The sequence below is a fragment of the Maniola hyperantus genome, chromosome 21 (assembly GCF_902806685.2).
Source record: "Maniola hyperantus chromosome 21, iAphHyp1.2, whole genome shotgun sequence".
Taxonomy (NCBI): domain Eukaryota; kingdom Metazoa; phylum Arthropoda; class Insecta; order Lepidoptera; family Nymphalidae; genus Maniola; species Maniola hyperantus.
This window is the reverse complement of record NC_048556.1, coordinates 10,208,718-10,230,620: the sequence shown is the minus strand read 5'-3', so window position 1 is coordinate 10,230,620 and position 21,903 is coordinate 10,208,718. Positions and strand designations below refer to the sequence as shown.

Genomic DNA, 21,903 nt, shown 5'->3' with positions numbered 1-21,903 from the left:
GGCGGTTACCACAATAGAAACTAGATGGCGCTGTTCAATCGATGACGTAGTCCCGAACGAATGTACCGCCGATAGCAATCGCACTAACGGAGTTTTCTGCAATCTGGACTATATATAGAAGTTTCAAGACATAACCGTCGGCCCAGCTGGCGCTACCGAGCACAACCAACCGCTCGGTGGGAGATCTCCCCTTTGGTACGGTCGAGCCTGCACACCGCTCCCGTACATAGTCATTGATTATATTAATGGGATTCGGCTTTAGTTTTCCTTTATCGATATCAACTTCAAGTTTGTATATGCAGTTAATAATAACGTAGGCAACCGCTAAGAAAGGATTTTTGAAAATTAAACTCCTAAGCGGGTAAAACTAGGGGTTTGAAATTTCATAATATATTTTACTTTTTAGTCTGTAGAAAGGTTATACATGTCTTACACCCGGCTTTACTCATGTGTTTAGTCGACGTTAGCCCGACTAGTTTCGAACCCTTTCGGGGTAGGTACTTTTTCACAGGGACTCACGGTGTCGACTAAACACGTAAGCAAAGCCGGGTGTGAGACATGTATAATGGAAATCACTAAGAGCTAGGGCACACGAAGCGTTGCGGCGGCGGCGGTGCGCCGCGGCCGCGCCGAGCTGTGTCGCTACTCGCTGCGTCGTCAGAAATATCGGTGGCATGTCACACGATGCGCTCCGGCGCCGCACCGGACTTGCAACCACCGAGACGAGGCGGGGAGGGGAGAATGCGTTGCGACGTCGCGCGTCGGTGCGGCACCGTTCAGTTATTTTTATTACTGCGACATAACAACGTTGCGGCGCCGCACCGCTCGTGTGCCCTGATACGGTGAAATCTTTGCGGTGCGGCGCAACGCATCGTGTGCCCCCAGTCTCACTAAAACGCTAATATAGAAAGGTTACCTACCGTGTGAAGCTGGGGCGAGTCAACTAGTTATACGAAAATGGTAACAAAAATCATTCATATCTGTCCGTATGTAAAGCCTTATACAGATAAAAGTTAAACAAATAAATCAAACAGCTATACATTATTATTTATTACATACATGGTTATAATAAGTTAACTAGATATTGTAATGAATAAATATTTATCCGTCACTTAACTAGGAGCAGGAAGTGCTTAACTGGATGAATGAGATCTTTGTCTGCATGTATTTCTTGTTTGCATGTTGCATGTGCATGTTAATGTTAAAAAATGTATGTCAATCTGATTTTTGAAATGAAATCAATTTGAAATTTGAGCCTCAATAGCTCAACCGGTATAGGAGTGGACTGAAAACCGAAAGGTCGACGGTTCAAACCCCGCCCGTTGCACTATTGTCGTACCTACTCCTAGCACAAGCCTGACGCTTAATTGGAGAGGAAAACTGAATATTAATAATTTAATATGGCTAATATTCTTAAAAAAAAAACTGTATTAAATTATCTTAAGTTTTGTTTACATTATAAGTCAAAGTCAAATCATTTATTCAAATTTTTTTCTTCCCCTGTCCCCTCCAACTAAGCGCTAAGTTTGTGCTAGGCTAGCAGTAGGTACAACGGGTGGGGTTTGAACCGGCGACATTGGATTTCAGTCCGCTCCCTTAACCGCTGAACTATTGAAGCTATTATTATAAAATTGGGTACCATTGTACACTTTTTGATTGTCAGTTGTTGAATTTGTAAAATGTAGGTACCTAATGTTGTTAATTAATTACGTTAACTTAAAACTAAAGCTACTTACTCTTATAAATTACTAGCTGATGCTTGCGACTTCGTACGCGTGGATTTAGGGTTTTAAAAATCCCGTGGGAACTCTTTGATTTTCCGGGATAAAAAGTAGATGTCACTCTCCGGTCTTAAACTATACCACTCGGTTGCTCCGTTGCGACGTGATTGAAGGGCAAACTAACAAACGAACAAACCAATAAACCAACAAACAAACACATTTCCGCATTTATAATATGGGTAGTGATTATCATCATCTAAGCCCGTCATAGTTCGCCACCACGCTGACCAAGTGCGGATTGGCAGATATCATACTCCTTTGAGAACATTATGGAGAACATACAGGCATGCAGGTTTCCTAACGATATTTTCCTTCACTTCAAGCTCAAAAAAGTGACTTAAAAACCTGCCCACAAATAATTTAAACTGCTGGAGCCCAAGGCGCTGACAAACAGACAGACAGCGAAGTGATCCTATAAGGGTTCCTTTTTTTCCTTTTGAGGTACGGAACTCAAAAATCACGTTCATGGGATTAGTAGGCGCAACGTAAAAACAAGTTCAACGGCCTCATATTATTGTGTTATCACTTATCAGTACAAACATGTGATAACAGCCACTGAGCCTACTGAAGCTCGGGCGATAACATTCATTCATTGGGCAACTTGTAATGGGCAGAACATTTTAATCATAGAGAGATGGGTACCTACCAATATGTAGTGCGCGACAGGTCGACATATCTATCGGGGAACCTATGGGGCGGGGGCACGCCCCGCACAGCCCCCGCGCCAGCCCAGTGCGGGCAAGCACGGGTGACGTGCGGGTGTTCGGGGTGTCCCGCCGCCTCATAAATTCCCCGATTGCCATCTCGACCTGGCGCACAGTATCACGTCTCAACGACCTTCCTGGCGCAGTGGTAAACGCTGTTGTTTTATTAGTGGGAGGTCCCGGGTTTGATTCCTGGCAGGAGTTTGGAATTTTATAATTTCAAAATTTCTGATCTGGTGGGAGGCTTCGGCCGTGGCTAGTTACCACCCTACCGGGATAGCCGTGCCGGCCGTGTAGAAACCAAAGGGGCATGGGTGATGGGTTTAATAAAAACTGCCATACCCCTTCCAGGTTAGCCCGCTTCCATCTAAGACTGCATCATCACTTACCACCAGGATTGCAGTCAAGGGTTAACTTGTATCTGAATAATAAAAAACCTTCAGTTTTATCGAATGAGGTACTGATACGCCATAAGACGATAACTTTCAAGGCTATTATTCAATTCTTCCTTAATAAAATCGGTCAAGTGCGAGTCGGACTCGTACACGAAGGGTTCCGTATCATTGTACAAGAAATTACACTTTTGATTTTATTTTATGTTTCACGGCGCCCATTTTGAAATGACACAGTGAACATTTCAACTCTGTTTTAGCGTTTAAACTATCGTGATTGATTTCCATTATATATAATATCTGTCAACGGCTTTACTCACGTATTTAGTCGACGTTAGCCCGACTAGTTTCGAACCCATCCGGGGTACTTTTTCGAGGGAGTCAGTTCGCGCACGCGTCGCGGTTGTGACTGCGAGCTGCGCGTGCCGCTTCCCGTAGAGCCCGTTGTTCAACTCTGTACCAAATACGGTTTACGAGATACACCCCGCTGACAGACAGATAGATGGACGGACAGCGCTTATTATTTGGGTCCCGTTGGCATCCTTCGAGTACGGAACCCTAAAAATGTGCCGTTATCATTTGCGGCAGCAAAAAATTCACCTTACCTTCAAGATGAAGGAAATTGCCTTCGTCTTATCACTTAAAAGAAAACCGGTTAGATATTTTTACGGAAAAACCAAATGCAGTCTATGTGTATATTATGTGTGTATGTATAGGTAATTATGTTTGTATTTATGTATGTTTCACCGCAACACCTAAACCACATGAGTGTAATAAACTACTGAGCTGATTTTGATGAATGAGGTGTCAATCGATTCTTTATTATGGTCCGAGTGACATAGGCTATATTTTATATGGACAAAATCTATATGGCGAACGTTGTGGCGTACTTATATGTTTTCCATTTAATAACGAGCTGCGAAGCCGATGAAATTTGTGAAAATTATTAAGTACTAGATGATGCCCGCGACTTCGTCCGTGTGGATTTAGCTTTTTAAAAATCCTGTGGGAACTCTTCAATTTTGCGCGATAAAAAGTAGCCTATGTCCTTGCCCGGGATGCAAGCTATCTCTGTACCAAATTTCGTCAAAATCGGTTGAACGGTTGAGCCGTGAAAAGCTAGCAGACCGACAGACAGACAGACAGACAGACACACTTTCGCATTATAATATTAAGTATGGATTTATTAGTGGGGAGGCTGAGATCTTTTTTTTTTAATTCAGATACAAGTTAGCCCCTTACTGCAATTTCACCTGGTGGTAAGTGGAGATGCAATCTAAGATGAAAGTGGGCTAACCTGAAAGGGTGGCAGTTTTTATTAAACCCCTTTCGGTTTCTACACGGTATCGTACCGGAACACTAAATCGCTTGATGGCACGGCTTTGCCGGCAGGGTGGTAACTTGCCACGGCCGAAGCCTCTCACCAGACCAGACCAGACATTTAAAAATTATAAAATTCCAAACCCCTTCCTGGAATCGAACCCGGGACCTCTCACTAATAAGACCTCGTCGATTACCATTGCGCCAGGGAGGTCATCGTCAGGCTTTTCCTTTACCTATTCATACTAATATTATAAATGCAAGTGTGTGTCTGTCTGTCTATCTGCTAACTTTTCAGGACCCATCCGCTTAATCTATTTTGACGTTTGGTACAGAGATAGCTTGTATCCGGGCGACATACACTATTTTTGGTCCCGGAAAATTAAATACGGAATTTAAAAAAAACCGAAATCCATGCGGACAAAGTCACGGGCTTCATCTAGTAATCTCTATGATATATAAAAATGAATCGCTGAATGTGTTGCTGATCGCAAATCTCGAGAACAGCTGAACCGATTTCGCTAATTCTTTTTTCATAATATTCCTTGAAGCGAGATGGTTATTGCCGAGAGAAAAATTTAAAAAAAATCCTGAAAAAGAATCGACTGTTAGGCGGTACGAAGTTCGCCGGGGCAGCTAGTATAATATAATATATACAGATAGATATACAGCAATAACAAATGATTATAGATCATTTAAAGACGGTGGCGGCCGTGAGACGCGCAATTTTGACCTACTTGACCACATCTGGCTGCACTGACTCTTTAGGCATGTAATCCATCGAAATTTCACGCTATGTAATCAGCATGTCCTACCTGTGATGACGTATGACGCTGAAACGTGGACACTAACAGTTGGCCTTGTCCACAAGTTCAAAGCCGCTCAGCGGGCTATGGAGCGGGCTATGTTGGGTATCTCTCTGAGGGACAAAATCCGTAACGAGGAAATCTATAGGAGAACCAGAATGACCGACATAGCCCAACGAATTAGCTAGCTGAAGTGGCAGTGGGCAGGCCACGTCTGCCGCAGAACCGATGGCCGATGGGGCAGACGTGTTCTGGAGTGGAGACCGCGTTTCAGCAAGCGCTGTGTGTTACGAGTTACGACCTCCAACCCGCTGGACTGACGACCTTAAGAAGATAGCGGGATGTGGGTGGATGAGGAAGGCGGAGGATCGTGTGTGGTGGCGTGCTCTTGGGAAGGCCTATGTCCAGCAGTGGATGCAAACAGGCTGATTGATTGATTGAATCAGCCTGTAAGGACCTATAATAATATAGTGAGTAAGATCTGAGAAAGAGTAGCCATTGCTTGGTTCCTAAAATATGAATTCACTAGCAAAACTTTCGAAATCCACATGGCTTAGGAGTTCCTTGCACCTTGCTGCTTGCAGCATTAGGATTGAAGAGTTGGGCCTTGGAATTCAATAAAAAGTCTATGCTTGGCATTTACAATATTGTTTCACCAGTAACAGTTCCTGAATCTCTTTAGTTTAGGAGTGCTGTACCATGCATCATCAGGTTTGAGGAGTTCGGACTTGGAATATAATCATGAAGTCGTTGCTTGATACCTAAAATAATTTACTTTTTTTTTTTTTTTTTTTAATAAATATTACAATAAAACTTAAAGCTAGCCTTATCTAATTACTATACAAATCATGCCCACGTGGAATGGTGCCAAGAATACTGGCTGCATTTCCGCACTGGACAGTCAGGCTGATCCGTTGCGCAACAAATATGCCAGCCCTTCTGTCACCAGCCACTAATCACCGTACTCAGAGTCGCTAAATCGTTACCTAAGATTCTGTCTCATGTATCTGTCTCGTTTTAACTCAAAGTTAAGTAACGATTAGCGGCTCTGATTATGGCGGTTAGATTGTTTAAGCTTTTGTTGGATGCTAGCTTTATGTCATGCTGAAGACATAATGTTAACAAATGTTTACTTTTGTACTTAGCCACTTGTTACTGATAGTTCTGTGTTACTGCTCGTTGCTTACACATTAAGTTAGTTAACTAACTACTTATACTGCGTATAAAGAGGTGTTAACTAACTTAACTTAACGTAACTACCTACTACTTGTGCTATTATGTTGATTTTGCTTTGAATAAGACAAATCTATACTTATAAAAAACCGGCCAAGTGCGAGTCAGGCTCGCGCAATGAGGGTTCCGTACTATAGTCGTATTTTTTCGACATTTTGCAGGATAATTCAAAAACTATGATACATAAAAATAAATAAAAATCTGTTTTAGAATGCACAGGTGAAGACCTTTCATATGATACCCCATTTAATATAGTTATCTTACTTAGAAAATTGAAAATACTAATTATTAGTTTATGACCACAGTTTAATTTTTTTTTGTGATGCAACCCGAATTTCACGGTTTTCAGATTTTTCCCCAAATTTCAGCTATAAGATCTACCTACCTGCCAAATTTCATGATTCTAGGTCAACGGGAAGTACCCTGTAGGTTTCTTGACAGACAGACGGACTGACAGACAACAAAGTGATCCTATAAATCCTATAAGGGTTCTGTTTTTCCTTTTGAGGTACGGAACCCTAAAAATACTTGTCCTGGCTGACTGTCTGATCAGTGATCTATCAACCACCGCCTCAGGGATGATTTATGCCAACACGTGACGGGCACGAGCCGCGCCACGTACGAGGCGCGGACGGGCCACGGATTTAAAACATCACGAACATTTTATATGAAGCAGTTAGCTTTCTCGAAACCCCCCTTTTACCCCCTTAGGGGTTGAATTTTCAAAAATCCTTTCTTAGCGGATGTCTACGTCATAATAGCTATCTGCATGCCAAATTGCTGTGCGTTGATAGATCAGTCAGTCAGTCAGTCAGCTTTTACTTTTATTTTATAATTATGTAGATAAACAATTAATCTAAATAAGTATTGCTACTTAGGTTTTCTTCTTTTAGCAAAAATAGTTGACTGCCGATTTCCTTTAATGGTAGGCGTGTCCAAAACTATATTATTTTACTATTTAACCTACTTTAACGCAATTAGAGGTACAAATATGGCGGAAGCGTTTCCTTGGTGGTATTTACCGACCTAAGGTCATTATGTTTTGCATATCGAGCACTGTATGTTTGTCTGTACAACAGTGCTGTTTACTTTTGGTATCACATGATATTATGAAGAAGCATACAGTACCCGGTAGGAAATATTGTACATCGATCAATGATAACAAGAGATAGCGGTTTCGTAGAGCGTTCTCTTTTTTTTTTTTTATTCATGTAAACTTTTTAAAAGTGCTTATGAATAGTCAGGTAGTTTTAATTTACCACTGGTTCGTCTCTGTCGTTGAGATCGACAAATCGTCACATTCGTATGAGTGACAGAGACGACGCCCTACGAATCCGAAATCTCATTCTAAAGGGCGATGTACAATATTTCTTGCCGACATGCCGGTGACGCGACTGTTATGATGACGATCACGTCGATGATGATGATAATAACAATAAGCCGAGACAGCCTAGCATTTGGTAGGTCGGGGGTTCGATCCCGGGCACGCACCTTCTAACTTTTCGGGGTTATGTGCTTTTTAAACAATTAAATATCACTTGCTGTAACGGTGAAGAAAAATATCTTGGTGCATGCCTGAGAGTTCTACATACTCCATAATGTTCTCAAAGGTGTGTGAAGTCTGCCCATCCGCACATGGCCAGCGTGGTTCTCATACTGAGAGGAGACCTGTTCTCTGTAGTGAGCCAGCGAAGGGTTGATCATGATGATGATGATGATATCATGACGAATGTTTTGCCCCACTTGCAGGTTTCGCTGAATACCTCAGCGTTATCAGTGACAAGTCATTCGGCCTAAAACTGAGCCTGGCCGGTGGAAATACTTGCTTTCACTCATTTTGCTTATCTGCCTAAGGACGGACGGCCTTACGCTATACCTACTTGCAAACTAGATTTGCGGACTTGAATTGTTCTGTTACATGTATAATGTACCTTTAGAAGGTAGCAGATTTGTAGAGCGCTGTCCCTGTCGTTGAGACCGACAAAACGTCATATAAAGCCGAAATTTCATTCTAAAGGATTTCTATTACTTTCGGCCGCGTACTCTACAAGATTTTGCATGAAAACAAAATCGTGAAATGTTGGCGGGGGACAAGGGAGAATGCTTTGTTGATGTGCATTAGTGGACTCAAAAGTCACGTAATCAAGACAATGTGCGGAATGAGGGTACGAACGGGCGTGAGCTGACTTTTATGCTAAGCAACTGCCTAAGCTCGGCTTAGGGCTCGAACAGAAAACCAGCGTTGTGGTTACATCGTGTAACCACAACATTCAGCTGAGTTCGGGCCTTTTCGTTGGCACGACACATTTTAGATAATAGGTACCTATTAGATTTTAAGGAATGTTTTTTTTGTAAATATTTGTGTTTGTGTTTATCATGTGTCGGATCAACCAATAAATGTACTTCTATTCTATTCTATTCTATTCTATTCTATTCTAAGCTTGGGGATCGGGGGTGTCCGGCTATTAGGCGTCTATAGGTGGTGGTCTGTGCATGAAGACAGTTTCGACAGCTTTCTGTGCTATCATAGTTCACGACAGTTAGGGAACTTCTCAAAACGTCTGCGTTTCGACGTCACTGGCATGCGTCAAATGTTAGTAATTTTAGGTAATTTTAGTATTTTTCTTTGATTTCACGTCACCATAGTCTTATATTTGACATATTGTCGATTCAGTAGGGCGATTGTCAATCATTATTACAATCTCAATTGTTCTGATTGGCTGAATTTGTGCGATTCTTGTTGCAACAATGCATTGTAGCCAATAGTGAGCGAACGTTAACCAATCAGAGATGATTGCGATCGTGACATTGTAGCTGTCATTCTCCCGCAATCGCGCAGCAGTATCAAACCGAGAGTTTCCTCACTTTAGTTCCCTCTGGTACTATTTGGTCGGCAAGATCTTGGGCTACGGCTGTGGGGTCTCTTTTCTGATTCCTCTGATCCAGTCATTGGGGCCGATTCTCTTGTACACAATCTCTAAACTAAACTAAAATGACACGTCTAAATCTATCCCTGTCGTAATGTTGCTTGCGGAAAGGGGTAGCACTAGATTTGGAACTGTTAATTTAGTTTAGTTTAGAGATTGTGTACAAGAGAATTAGCCCCAGTGACTGCTTATAAGTGAAAGATGTTGTCTAGGTATATGAAGACTAGATAGATGTTGCAGACTTTTTGGTATGATTAGAAGCGATTTTAATTATCTTTTATTAATCGTCCAAAGCTTTTGCCAAAAATAATGTTAGTTTTTTTTTGTTACAGATTTACTAGCGGTGTCATGTTGTAAATCTTGTGAGTATTCTCTTATATGATTCCTGTACTTCCATTCAATAATGATAAGAAAATGATAATGATAAAAACCGACCAAGTGCGAGTCAGGTTCGCGCACCGAGGGTTCCGTACTACAGTCGTATTTTATTGTCATTTTGCACGATGCATAAAAAAATCTGTTATAAAATTTACAGGTAAAGCCCTTTCATATGATACCCCACTTGGTATAGTAATCTTACTTTATAAGTTGAAAAAATTTTTACAAAAAAAATAAAAACCGACTTCGTTACATAAACACTAAAAATTGAAAAATAATTTAATTTATTACCGAATATATTATGTATACAAGAGTTAATATAGTTCCATAATAATACTTTTTGGTGCCGGTGCCAATTAGCTTTAGCTGCGCGAATCGTCTAAACTTCATATTTTTATGGGACTCCACAATGGCACCTCATTGGCACCGACCCCAAAAAATATTATTATGGAACTATATTAACTCTTGTATACATAATATATTCGGTAATAAATTAAATTATTTTTCAATTTTTAGTGTTTATGTAACGAAGTCGGTTTTTATTTTTTTTGTAAAAATTTTTTATTTCACAATTTTTAGTGGCCCCATGGAATTATGCTATGACTGGTTAAAAATCTACTGTTTACTAAGCTATTACACTGATCGCGAGCAATTTACTCTTATCCGTTGAGGAGTTCCAGTATCTATCTTCGAAGATGTTCATCAGATCTTCACCAAATTGAAATGGGACCAACTTTGAAGTATACCCTTTCAAACAAAAAAAGAATTTTCAAAATCGGTCCAGGCGTTTTTGAGTAATCGGGGAACATACATAAAAAATAAAAAAAAAAAAAAAAAAAAAAAAAAAAAAAAGATTCCGACGAATTGAGAACCTCCTCCTTTTTTTGAAGTCGGTTAAAAATACAAATTATTTGTTCAAAATACTTTTTTTTTGTGATGTGACTACAAATTCACGGTTTTCAGATTTTTCCCCTAATGTCTGCTATAAGACCTACCTACCTACCAAATTTCATGATTCTAGGTCAACGGGAAGTACCCTGTAGGTTTCTTGACTGACAGACAGACAGACAGACAACAAAATCATCCTATAGGAGTTCCGTTTTTCCTTTTGAGGCACCCTAAAAATTTACAAGTCAGCGTAAATGGTAGCGCCAGTAGCGGGCTTAGAATGGATATGTCAGTTATATTAATCAGACCACAACCAATTTAGGAATCATGGTTGGAATCGAATCCAGGCCTATCACATACTATACGACAACGCATCTCCACTGCACCAAAGACGTCGTCAGGTAACTTAAGTATAAAAAAGTAAACAAAAGCATAGCAAGCAGAAACAGCATAAGTAAGCAGAAACAGCTGAAAACGGCAAGCGGCGCAAGTATGCCTCTCTTATAGAGAGTTACATTTTTGTGCCGTTTGCCGTGGAGACCCTGGGGCCATGGAGTCTTAGTGCTAAAAATTTTTTACGAGACATTTCACCGCGATTAATAGCCTCAACTGGTGACAGAAGGGCTGGCTCATTTTTTGCGCAGCGGATCAGCCTAGCTGTCCAGCGCGGAAATGCAGCCAGTATTCTTGGCACCATTCCACGCGGTCATGATTTATATAGTAATTAGATAAGGCTAGCTTTAAGTTTTATTGTATTAAAAAAAAAAAAAAAAAAAAAAAAAAAGTAGACAAAAGCATTAATTTTCACGTTCACAAACCGTGATTATAACATCGATTTAGCGATTTGCACCATAAATGGCGGATCTGCGCATTTCTCGCCATAATCAGGCGCAAGGTCTTGTTCCCATGTCCGGCGTCCGCCCCGCATGGCATTAACCGCCATATAAGGCGAACCCCATACTTCCTAGATTGCGAACGTGTTAAGCATATTTGTGTAGATTAGTACAAAAGCTAAGATCTGTATGTCCTTTAGAGTTTAGATGGTGTTTTTTGCGACCACCATCTGGTGATTGCGTCAAATGTTTTTTTGGCAAGTTTTTAAAAAAAATAGAGATAGCGAGCAAACGAGCAGGCGAGTCACCTGGTGTAAAGAGATTCCCACCTGGTGTTAAGAGAGTTTTTAGGGTTCCGTACCTTAGAAGGAAAAACGGAACAATTATAGGATCACTTCGTTGTCTGTCTGTCTGTTAAGAAACTTAGAGGGTACTTACCCGTTTACCTAGGTCTTATAGCACACGTAAGGGGAAAAATCCGAAAACCGTGAATTTGTGGTTACATCACGAAAAAAATATTAAAATGTGTTCCTGAACAAATAATTAGTATTTTTTACGTCCTTAAAAGAAAGAAAAAGAAAGAAAAGACGTTTATTTTCCTAACCGTTCCACCATAGCCTTCTCTATTAAGACAATATAGGAGGCTGTGGTTCCACACATCATATCTTATTATAACTAAAAGCTGGTTATTCCGGCGCTTCTTCCACTTGAGCATAAGCCCAACGTGCTTCAAGCAGATAAGAAGCGTCGGAACAAGCTGTCATGTATGGCACAACCTGAAAAAGGTTAAGTCAAGTTCAACAGTTTAGATGGTATTTTTTGCGACCATCTGGTAATTGCGTCGGTTTTCGGTTTGCTCTTACATGCGTCAAATGTTTTTGGGCAAGTTAATGACATCCAAAACGTTTCGGTCCATACGTCACTTCCCACAGGATGATATCGCAATCAAGGGCTAACTTCATTGAACAACAAAGCATAGGAACCGTGTTTCTATGGTTTGTCGTTCACCGAACGGTTTGATCGTAGTCTACCAACCTGACCAAGTGCTGGTTGGCAGACTTCACACACCTTTGAGAACATTATGGAGAAATGTGGGGCATGCAGGTTTCCTCACGATAGTTTCCTTGTTCCGATAAATCCGTATAAAATCAGTTTAGTTCTCTATTAGTGTAGTGTAGGTCGTAGGACACCGCGTCCGGTCGTTCGAACTTCGAATGCATCGCGGGTCTTCAAGTGCGAGCTTCCGGTTTAGATTAGGGTTGACTCTACTTAATATTTTTAATTATAACATTAATATTATAATTTGTTACCCTTGAATCTTTTTTGTTTTTTCTTACCTTTGTGTTTCTTACATACGCTTTTGGTTCTAAGTTCTCACGCACGGCATGGCATAGCCGCCTATAATTTGAGTTATATAATGACTTACTCGTAGCACTTTGGATTTGGATAATGTACATTTTTTTTTGTTTGGTGGTTCAATAAAAAAATAGGACTAATTCATAATTTTTATTCTTATTCTTTAGGTTAGGGTAAATAAAGCGCTTACCAGGTTCCGTAATAAATTTTTAATGGATATCAAAATCACTTACAAATTAGGTAAATGGTTGGTAACTCAAGTATCTGCGATCCACAACATTATCATTTCAAAAACCCTAGCATACTATATAAGTAGGTACTTACATACATTTTGTTTTTATAAAAATGATTGGTTAAACACTATAGAAACATTACTTAGTAATAATTAATTAATTGTTAAGATAGGTAATCACTTTCGCAGTTTAAAAATCGAAATATAACAAGAAATACTTACATGCTACAAGTGAGTAAGCAACTTACTCGTACTAAATCGCAAGTATAACTTGTTTGGTGATAATAAGATTCTGAATTCCGATACCTAATGCTTAGTTAATAAAAATAATGGTTAGTTTTTTATCAAGGAAATGCATTTTTATGATTGCTAGAAACAACATTCTGTTGACATAAATTAATGATTATGCTACAAAAAAACGTTTAAAATGAATAAACATAAGTACTGTAGATAATGTTTTGAGTAAAAAAGTGATTAATAATTTACAAGTTCGATAAAAATTGTAATTTATTAGCAACAGGTTATAGTTTTTGTAACGCGTTATTTTAAAATATCGATTAAATAAGAAATTAATTAACTTGCAAACTTGTTAGGTATGACGACATGCGAATTGCGTCGAAAGCTTAGTTTACCTCAAATATACATATTTTCTGGCATATATATAATACTAGCGATCCACCCCGGCTTAGCACGGGTAGCTTATTAAAATTTTCGTAGGGATCTTATAATTACAGCCTACGTCACACGGAATAATGTAGATTTCTATTGGTGAAAGAATCTTCAAAATCCGTTCAGTAGTTCCAGAGATTACCCTCTACAAACAAACTTACAAACTTTACCTCTTCATAATATTAGTATACTTTAGATATAACTATTATCAACCTATAACTCTAGAATAAGTACGGTATAAGGCTCTTTCTGTGACGTAATCCCAACATCTTAATATTTTTTAGAGTGAAGAATCAGCCTTCGCTGTTCAAAGAAATAATCAGTCTTGCGCTCATAATTTTTTTTTTATAAATTAGATAACTAGTAGGCATTATTTTTTATTAATAGTTTATCCGGATTGAAGTCCGCATTTTTATTCATATTTTTACAACTCAATTGATTTAATAAGAAAAAAATGACACTCAGTGCTACCGGGTATGGTCAAAATCGAACACGTTCCGTTCCGAATCATTAAACATTTAAACACCATTAAATACCATTAATGATTAGACAATGATACATATTAAATCATGTCGTCGGCTTAGCAGGTTATTTTTGCAAGGCTAATCCTATTTGCATAGCCGTTTAGGTCGCAATGTGGAATAATTGACTATTATTTGCACTTTTAGCGATGGATTCCGTCGAACAAAGGAGTCGAGCGTTCCAGTGACCTGATAAGACCATTTGTTAGCATATTTTTTTTCGGAATAGTTCATTTTTAGTCTGTTAGTACTAATATTAGGTAGTAACACGGTAATTAATTTTAGCGTTTAAACTGTCGTGAGTGATTTCCATTATAAACAATTATAAATTATAATATCAGGTGTGTACAACCGGGAGCATATCTATTTTTATAAACTAAAATTAGGTAATTTGAATAATGGCATTTGCTTTAGCTGAAGAAAAACATCGTGAGGAAACCTGCATGCCTCAGAGTTCTCCATAATATTCTCAACCTATCGCCGGTACCGATAATATTCTCAACCTATTTCCGGTACCGATAATACTGGTACCAAAAATATTTTCAACCTATCGCCTAATACTGGTAGGTACCGATAAAAGACGTATTCTCAACCTATCGCCGGTACCGGAAATACTGGTACCGATAATATTTTCAACATATCGCCGGTACCGATAATACCAGCACCGATAATATGCTCAACCTATCGCCGGTATCGATGTAATAATCACGGATCTCCTCTTTGACTGATATTTTTCTTCGCTGTTAAAGCAAGTAATAGATATATTCAATTGTTTGAAACTTGAAAATTTCTATTGTTCCGAAAAATTAGAGATGCGTGCCCAAGATTGAATCTCAGGCCCACGGAATATGAGGCTGATGTCATTAACCCTTTAAGATTATTAACACTTTCTAAGTAGTATTCGATAAAATTAATTTTCATTGATTCCGATTGACACTAATTCAGTTTTTATCGACATGTCAAAATATTGTGGTTACATCCCTTACTTAAATCCCTTATTGAGAGAAGTTTTATGTTTGGTTAAACTTATTATTAGTACGAAAAATACACGCTAAATTGAGAACCTCTTAATTTTTTTAAAATTGAAAAATTTTGAAAAATTACGACAATTTTGAGTTGATTCAAAAATATCTTTTAATCAATTTTAGCAATCAAAAAAGTTACTACTTAATTAAATAAAAAATCCAGCCCTAGCTTGGAATACAACACAAAACAATAGTCTGTTGTGTCCATCCTATACACCGTTATGGCGCGTAGAGCCAAACGTCCCGATTGACCCCAATGCGTCACGCTTCATCGACTATGGGCAGGTTTTATTACGAGCCTGTATAGGTTTATCGACATGTCAAAATATTGCGGTTACGTCCGTTGCCCCTCACTAAAAATCGTGATGTACCTACCACTTTTTTTTTAACGGTGGGAAATGCGGTTACGTTTAAAAACATTTAAAAACAATTAAATATCACTTGTTTTAACGGTGAAGTAAAATATCGTGAGGAATCCTGCATGCCTGAGAGTTCTCCATGTTTTCAAAGGTGTGTGAAGTCTGCCAACCCGCATTGGGCCAGTATGGCAGACTATGGCCTAAACCCTTCTCATTCTGAGAGGAGACCTGGCTAAGTACTGGGCCAGTAATGGGTTGATCATGCATCATCATCATCTAAAATAATATAAATCAAAATATCTATAACATCTGCCAGCTTCATTCATCGCATACGCATAAGTATTATTGCGTAGTTGGTTTTATTCAAGTTTGATCGAAAGTTCATGTAGGTACTGAGATCGGTATAGATCGGTACAGTGACACAGACCTTGCGGACCGGTTGGTTACGCAACTAACCCAGATGGCTGAGAGTGCTTCTGATGACCTTTGTAGCCCGATAACTTCTCTCCCTACTCCTAATTTTATTTATCATACAACGGTAGAGCTTTTTCTTCGCATAATCATGCGGTACGCTCCTAGATCTTTTCGCATGACTCGACTCAACTCTTGACAATAATCATCATCATCATCAGCCTGTGGACGTCCATTGTTGGACATAGGCCTTCCCTAAAGAGCGCCACCTTCCTCGTCCAGCCACTTCCCGCCAGCCTCTTTATATCGTCGGTCCATCAAAACAACAACTACAACAAAACACCTTGAAAACAATACGTACCTATAATATCAGAAAAGAAGATAAGCGTGACTTCATCCCAATGACTGTAGTATACATAATATAGAAGTCATTGCTTCACCCCTGTAGATTTAGGTTTTTTTTAAATCCTGTTGGAACTTTTTATTTTCCGTGATAAAAAAGTCGTATGTCCATTCCCGAGATGCAAGTAATCTCCGTACCAAACGTCAAAATCTTAAACGGATAGGCCGTGCAAACGTAACAGACATACATACAGACACTTTTGTATTTATTATAATACTAACTGAATCCCGCGACTTCGTCCACGCGGACTGACGTTTTAGGTTTTCCAAAATCCCGTTGGAACTCTTTGATGTTCCGGGATTAAAAGTAGCATATGTGTTAATCCAGGGTATAATTCCCCATTTCAAATTTCAGGAAAAATCGTCACACACACACACACACACACACACACACACACACAGGTACGAAAGTAATATAAAGATCAAAATTTGGACCTCCAAAGGTCACCTCTCTAGTAACCAACTTAGGTCAGCGTTGCTTATCCTTACATCCATTGGAATACTAGAGCTTATTCGAAGTTCGGAACAAGAAGTGTGAAGGCGTATCGTTAAACCAAATGGATTAAGATTATGCCTTCCGTTCTAGAAGCAGTTAAACCGTGTCAACTCGCGATTTCCCGCCAATCTGCACGTTATCCGATAGTCTGTCCTGTCTGTGCGTTGATAATACTGTGGGCTGCGGGGAGGCTGCGAGGTTATTCTGTAAACGTATTACTTTCAACGCTGATGTAGAGATGAAACACAATGTAAACGAATGGTAGGATTGTTTTGGCTCTTATTGGTTTATTGTTGTCAGGAGTCGATGTGCTCTCGGTTATAAAACCTGTTTGTAATAAATGATAATATTATTATTTACGGATCTCCTACGTACATAGTTAGCTACGATGTCAAGTACCTCGAAGTGTATTATCCGTAGTCCATGTTAATACTAATTTCTATGCGAAATTGTGCTTCATTGTCAAAGTCAAAGTCAAAGTCAAATGATCTATTCAAAATAGGTAATTAATAACTCTTTTTGATGGTCAGATGTTGGATTTCTAAGATATAGTGGTGATAATTATTACGCAAACTTAAAATTAAAGCTACGAGGGTTCCAAACGCGCCCAGGTCTGAGAAGAGCCCACAACAAACTCAGCTTTGCCAACGCAAAATCCGCGATAGAGATGTGCTGCACTGATTATGTTTGGGCTACAAATTAGACTTGAGCTTATTTGGGAAAAATATTTTTTATACATTACCGAGATAAGTTTTATATTTATTTTTCTAATCAACCTCGAGCCTAGGATCTTTTAGTTTTATGTTTATTTATCTATCGTTAAAACTGGGAACTTCTTAATTGCAAAGTAACAATGCACTCTGTACAAGAACAATCATCAAACCTGATAAATATATTTTTCAAACGCCAGAGAAGTTTGTTTATTATATAATTTATAACGTTTCGAGGACGAGCTCACGGACGAGCACAACGATGTACAGAATAACCGCCTCTGTAACTGATACACAGACAGACAAGCAGTGGCGTGCACAGGAGTTCAGGCCAGGGTATGCATTTAGGTATGATCTTGTTTTACGGCAGGTTATAATGAAAAAGTAAGCATTGATTTTTTACAATGAGGGTAAGCAGTGCGTTTATGCTTCTATGAGCTGCACGCCACTGCAGACAAGGGTTCAATGATCCGGTTTCTGGAGCTGAGATTGTGAGTCGCCACAAAAACCACGACCCCGATGACCTCGGCTAAATACCACCATTGATACGTCGCTCAACTAGAACAAGGATCTGGATTAACATGGAATTAAGCTATAGATAAAAACTATGATCTACTTAGTATGTGAATCAACTTAATATTTATAGCTGATGCCCGCGACTTCGTTTGCGTGGATTTAGGTTTTAAAACTCTCTCGTGGCAACTCATTGATTTTTCTTATTAAAAAGTAGCACAAGTCGCTCTGCATGTCTTTAACTACATAAACAACTAGCGACCCGCCCCGGCTTCGCATGGGTGCAATGTAGATACTAATGTGGTGTCATTGAGGTGTATTTGCCTCGGAAACTCTCAAATGAGCGGATTTTTTTCCGACCTAATTCACATTACTTCAATTTCTCTAGGGATCTCTAATTTTTTGAGAATTAAACTATAGCTATAAACCTTCCTCTTGAATCACTCTATGTATTGGTGAAAACCGGATTAAAATCCGTTGCGTAGTTTAAACAACGTGTGAAGTCTACCAATCCGCACATCACCAGCGTGGTAGACTATGGCCAAAACCCTTCTCACTCTGAGAGGAGACCCGGGCTCAGTAGTGAGCCGGCGATGGGTTGATCATGATAAAGATGATGATGAAGTCATATTTAAAACGAACACAAGAAAACTTTTTTGTTACTCAGAGCACTAGTGCAGATTTCTAGTAAAGTGGTGCACACCGCACCATCAACATAGGTAACGCAGATACCTTATAAGGTTCGAGCGTTTATAAATACGGCTCTAGGTACATTGATTTTATTATTCAAAGTTGAGTCAAATCACTTATTAATTAGTTAGTGGACTGACGACTTATAATCGTGGGTGTAAAATATAGAACTATAAATAACATCAACGTAAAATAGCAACAATGTAAAATCTTCTCTATATATAAAAATGAATCGCTGAATGTGTTGCTGATCGCAAATCTCGAGAACAGCTGAACCGATTTTTTCTTTTTTCTTTTTTCATAATATTCCTTGAAGTACGGGGATGGTTCTTACGGAGAGAAATTTTTTAAAAAATCCTGAAAAAGAATCGACTGTTAGGCGGTACGAAGTTCGCCGGGGCAGCTAGTAGTTGATAAAAGTATAAAGAAGTAAACGTCGAATTATGTAGGTATAACACTAGATGGGGCCCACGACTACACGACGATTTTCCGGAACAAAAAGTAGCTTATGTCCAATGTCCATCCCCGAGATGCAAGCCACATACCAAACGTCAAAGTCGATACATTAAACAGGCCTTTCAAAATACCGTGGAAAGGAAACCCTTAGAATTTCCGGGACAAAAATTAGCCAAGCCAAGCCCCCGAGATGCAATCTTTCTCTGTACCAATCGTCAAAAAAACGGATAGATAAGTGCATTAGGTAAGTTATTTTTTCATGCGACTAAAATGTTTTCTCATCATCATGCCCCATAATCGTTCTCATATTAATATGCATTAATAGTAAGCATATTTTAAAGCTGTGCTTAGGGAAGACAATAGACAGAGAGGCACACTTTCGCATTTATAATACCTATTAGTTAGCATGGATAACTCGTCAAATAGTAGGTATGGGTATATCTGGTTTTGCTAGATAGGTTAGGTAGGTACGAAGGTATTTAATTTACATAACAGCACACATCACGAAGGCGTCAAGCTCCCGTGCAAGCATGCCGTCAGCGTGACACTACGCGTCGATAACGCCTCGATGAACATAGCACCTACCACAGTGTGCGACCTTGATGGTTCGCGCTTCCGAACTAACTCTTAACAGCTCAGTGGTCAAGGAGTAGACTGATACCTGAAAAGTAAATATATAACAGGAAAAACTGACTGACTGATCTATCGACGCACAGCTCAAACTACTGGACGGATCGGGCTGAAATTTGGCATGCAGATAGCTATTACGACATAGACATCCGCCTAAGAAAGGATTTTTGAAAGGGGGTAAAATAGGGGTTTGAAAGGGGGTAAAATAGGGGTTTGAAAGTGCAGTCCACGCGGATGAATATATTAGGGACCAGTGGGGATGCCCGCGAATTCTAAGTTTAGATGTTTCTTGTGGAACTTAGCTTCGCTTTAATTTTGCCTTCGATTAATTGACTGGACCTATGGAGGGTGTATGAACTGTGCCTAGATAGTCACTCTACGTAACATAACAGCTTTAAATCTAACTAAATATATAAAAGGAAAAGCTGACTGAACTGATCTATCAACGCACAGCTCAAACTACTGGACGGATCGGGCTGAAAGTTGGCATGCAGATAGCTATTATGACGTAGACATCCGCCTAAGAAAGGATTTTTGAAAATTCAACCTCTAAGGGGGGTAAAAAGAGATTTGAAATTTGTGTATAGTCCACGCGGGCGAAGTCGTGAGCATAAGCTAGTCTTAAATATATTTTTAGCTTTAATAATAATTAGTAGCACGACCTACATTAAATTTAATAATACTCCCCGAGTCACATATTTTCGAGTGGCCTCCCAACAAGGTCCTCCTGATTTGGTCAGGCCGTCCGCTTCAGGTCTCTTGCCCTTACCGACTACCTTACGATGATTGAAATTGCGTACTTTACTTGCTTGTTTACTTCCGTTGTACATACAGGAAATATAAGGGACTGTTCACACGATGTAATTTTGCGCGGACGATTTAAAGCTCTTTTCTGGAGACGCGGCGCGTCGCGTGGTGCGTTGCGTCGCGCGTCGTGTAACGCCATATAACAAGGAAACGCTTCTGCATAAACGCTCTTTTACTTGGCCATCTTATATGTTTGAGTTAACAGCGCGACGAGAAGCACCCCGCAACGCGCCAGTCGCAACGCACCGCGTCTTCAGAAAAGAGCCCTTACGAGTTACGATAGACATGAAGACATTTTAATAAATAATAAATAAATAAATAGTTAAATAATAAATAAATAACTACTTAAGCCAAAATTAGCAACTTTACAGGATTGCAAAGAACTGTTACAATCAAATCTCAATAGCAAATTATTGGTGTAAGCCTTGAAATGAGCATATTATGAGCACCACCTCCCATTGTCCATTTGTTCGTTTTCTCTCTAGCGTTAAGGTTCTCTGGAAGATATCTACTTTTTAAGATTTCTTTTTTGTAACCTGTCATTTGTGTTTTGTAGTACAATAAAGAATATACATACCTACATACATAGAATTCCAAAAAATTAAAAATATTCCACCAGATTTTTGAAAAATTTGAATCCTTGCTGATAAAAGATTCCGACGAATTGAGAACCTCCTCCTTTTTTTGAAGTCGGTTAAAAATCGCGGGCATCAGCTAATTTTATATAATCAAGTTACCTCTCCAGGGCACGATCAAGTTCATAAATCTAAGACAAAATAATTAATAATTATGTGTCGAACACCGTAGCCTTGGCATCATTACGCCAACACACCATGGATCAGCCGTAGATAATGTTATGGCACGTAAGCATAGTAGAATATGATTATTGCCTCGATTAACCGAGAATTATCCAATTCGTTCTGCCTCCGCTTTATTTTGATTATTTATCTAAATATATAAAAGGAAAAGGTGACTGACTGATTGATCTATCAACGCACAGCTCAAACTACTGCACGGATCGGGCTGAAATTTGGCATGTAGATAGCTATTATGACGTAGGCATCCGCTAAGAAGGATTTTTGAAAATTCAACCGCTAAGGGGGTGAAATAGAGGTTTGAAAGTGTAGACCACGCGGACGAAGTCGCGAGCATAAGCTAGTTTTGTACAAGAACCAAAAGCTTAATTTGCTATTATCCGCTCAAGCAGGTATAAAATTGTATGGTAGGTACATCATGCAGCATGCGACATGCACCGCCCGCCCGCCCAAAAGTCTTTTGCAGTTGTGCATTGTGAAATTCCACGGATGCGAATTGAAGCGATTTGCCTCCTCATCTCTAATTCGAACCGCTAAGATTTGGAACGC

The 21,903-nt window shown here is 39.4% G+C and overlaps 1 protein-coding gene across 1 annotated transcript in view; it reads left to right on the top strand.

The window, feature by feature from the left end:
- The window catches only part of form3 (formin 3), a 136,096-nt gene that overhangs the window by 65,770 nt on the left and 48,423 nt on the right, over window positions 1-21,903 (top strand). The window contains exon 3 of the mRNA XM_069505859.1: window positions 9,496-9,525. The gene's annotated coding sequence lies outside the window, so the exon portion shown is untranslated. The remainder of the gene's footprint in view (window positions 1-9,495; window positions 9,526-21,903) is intronic.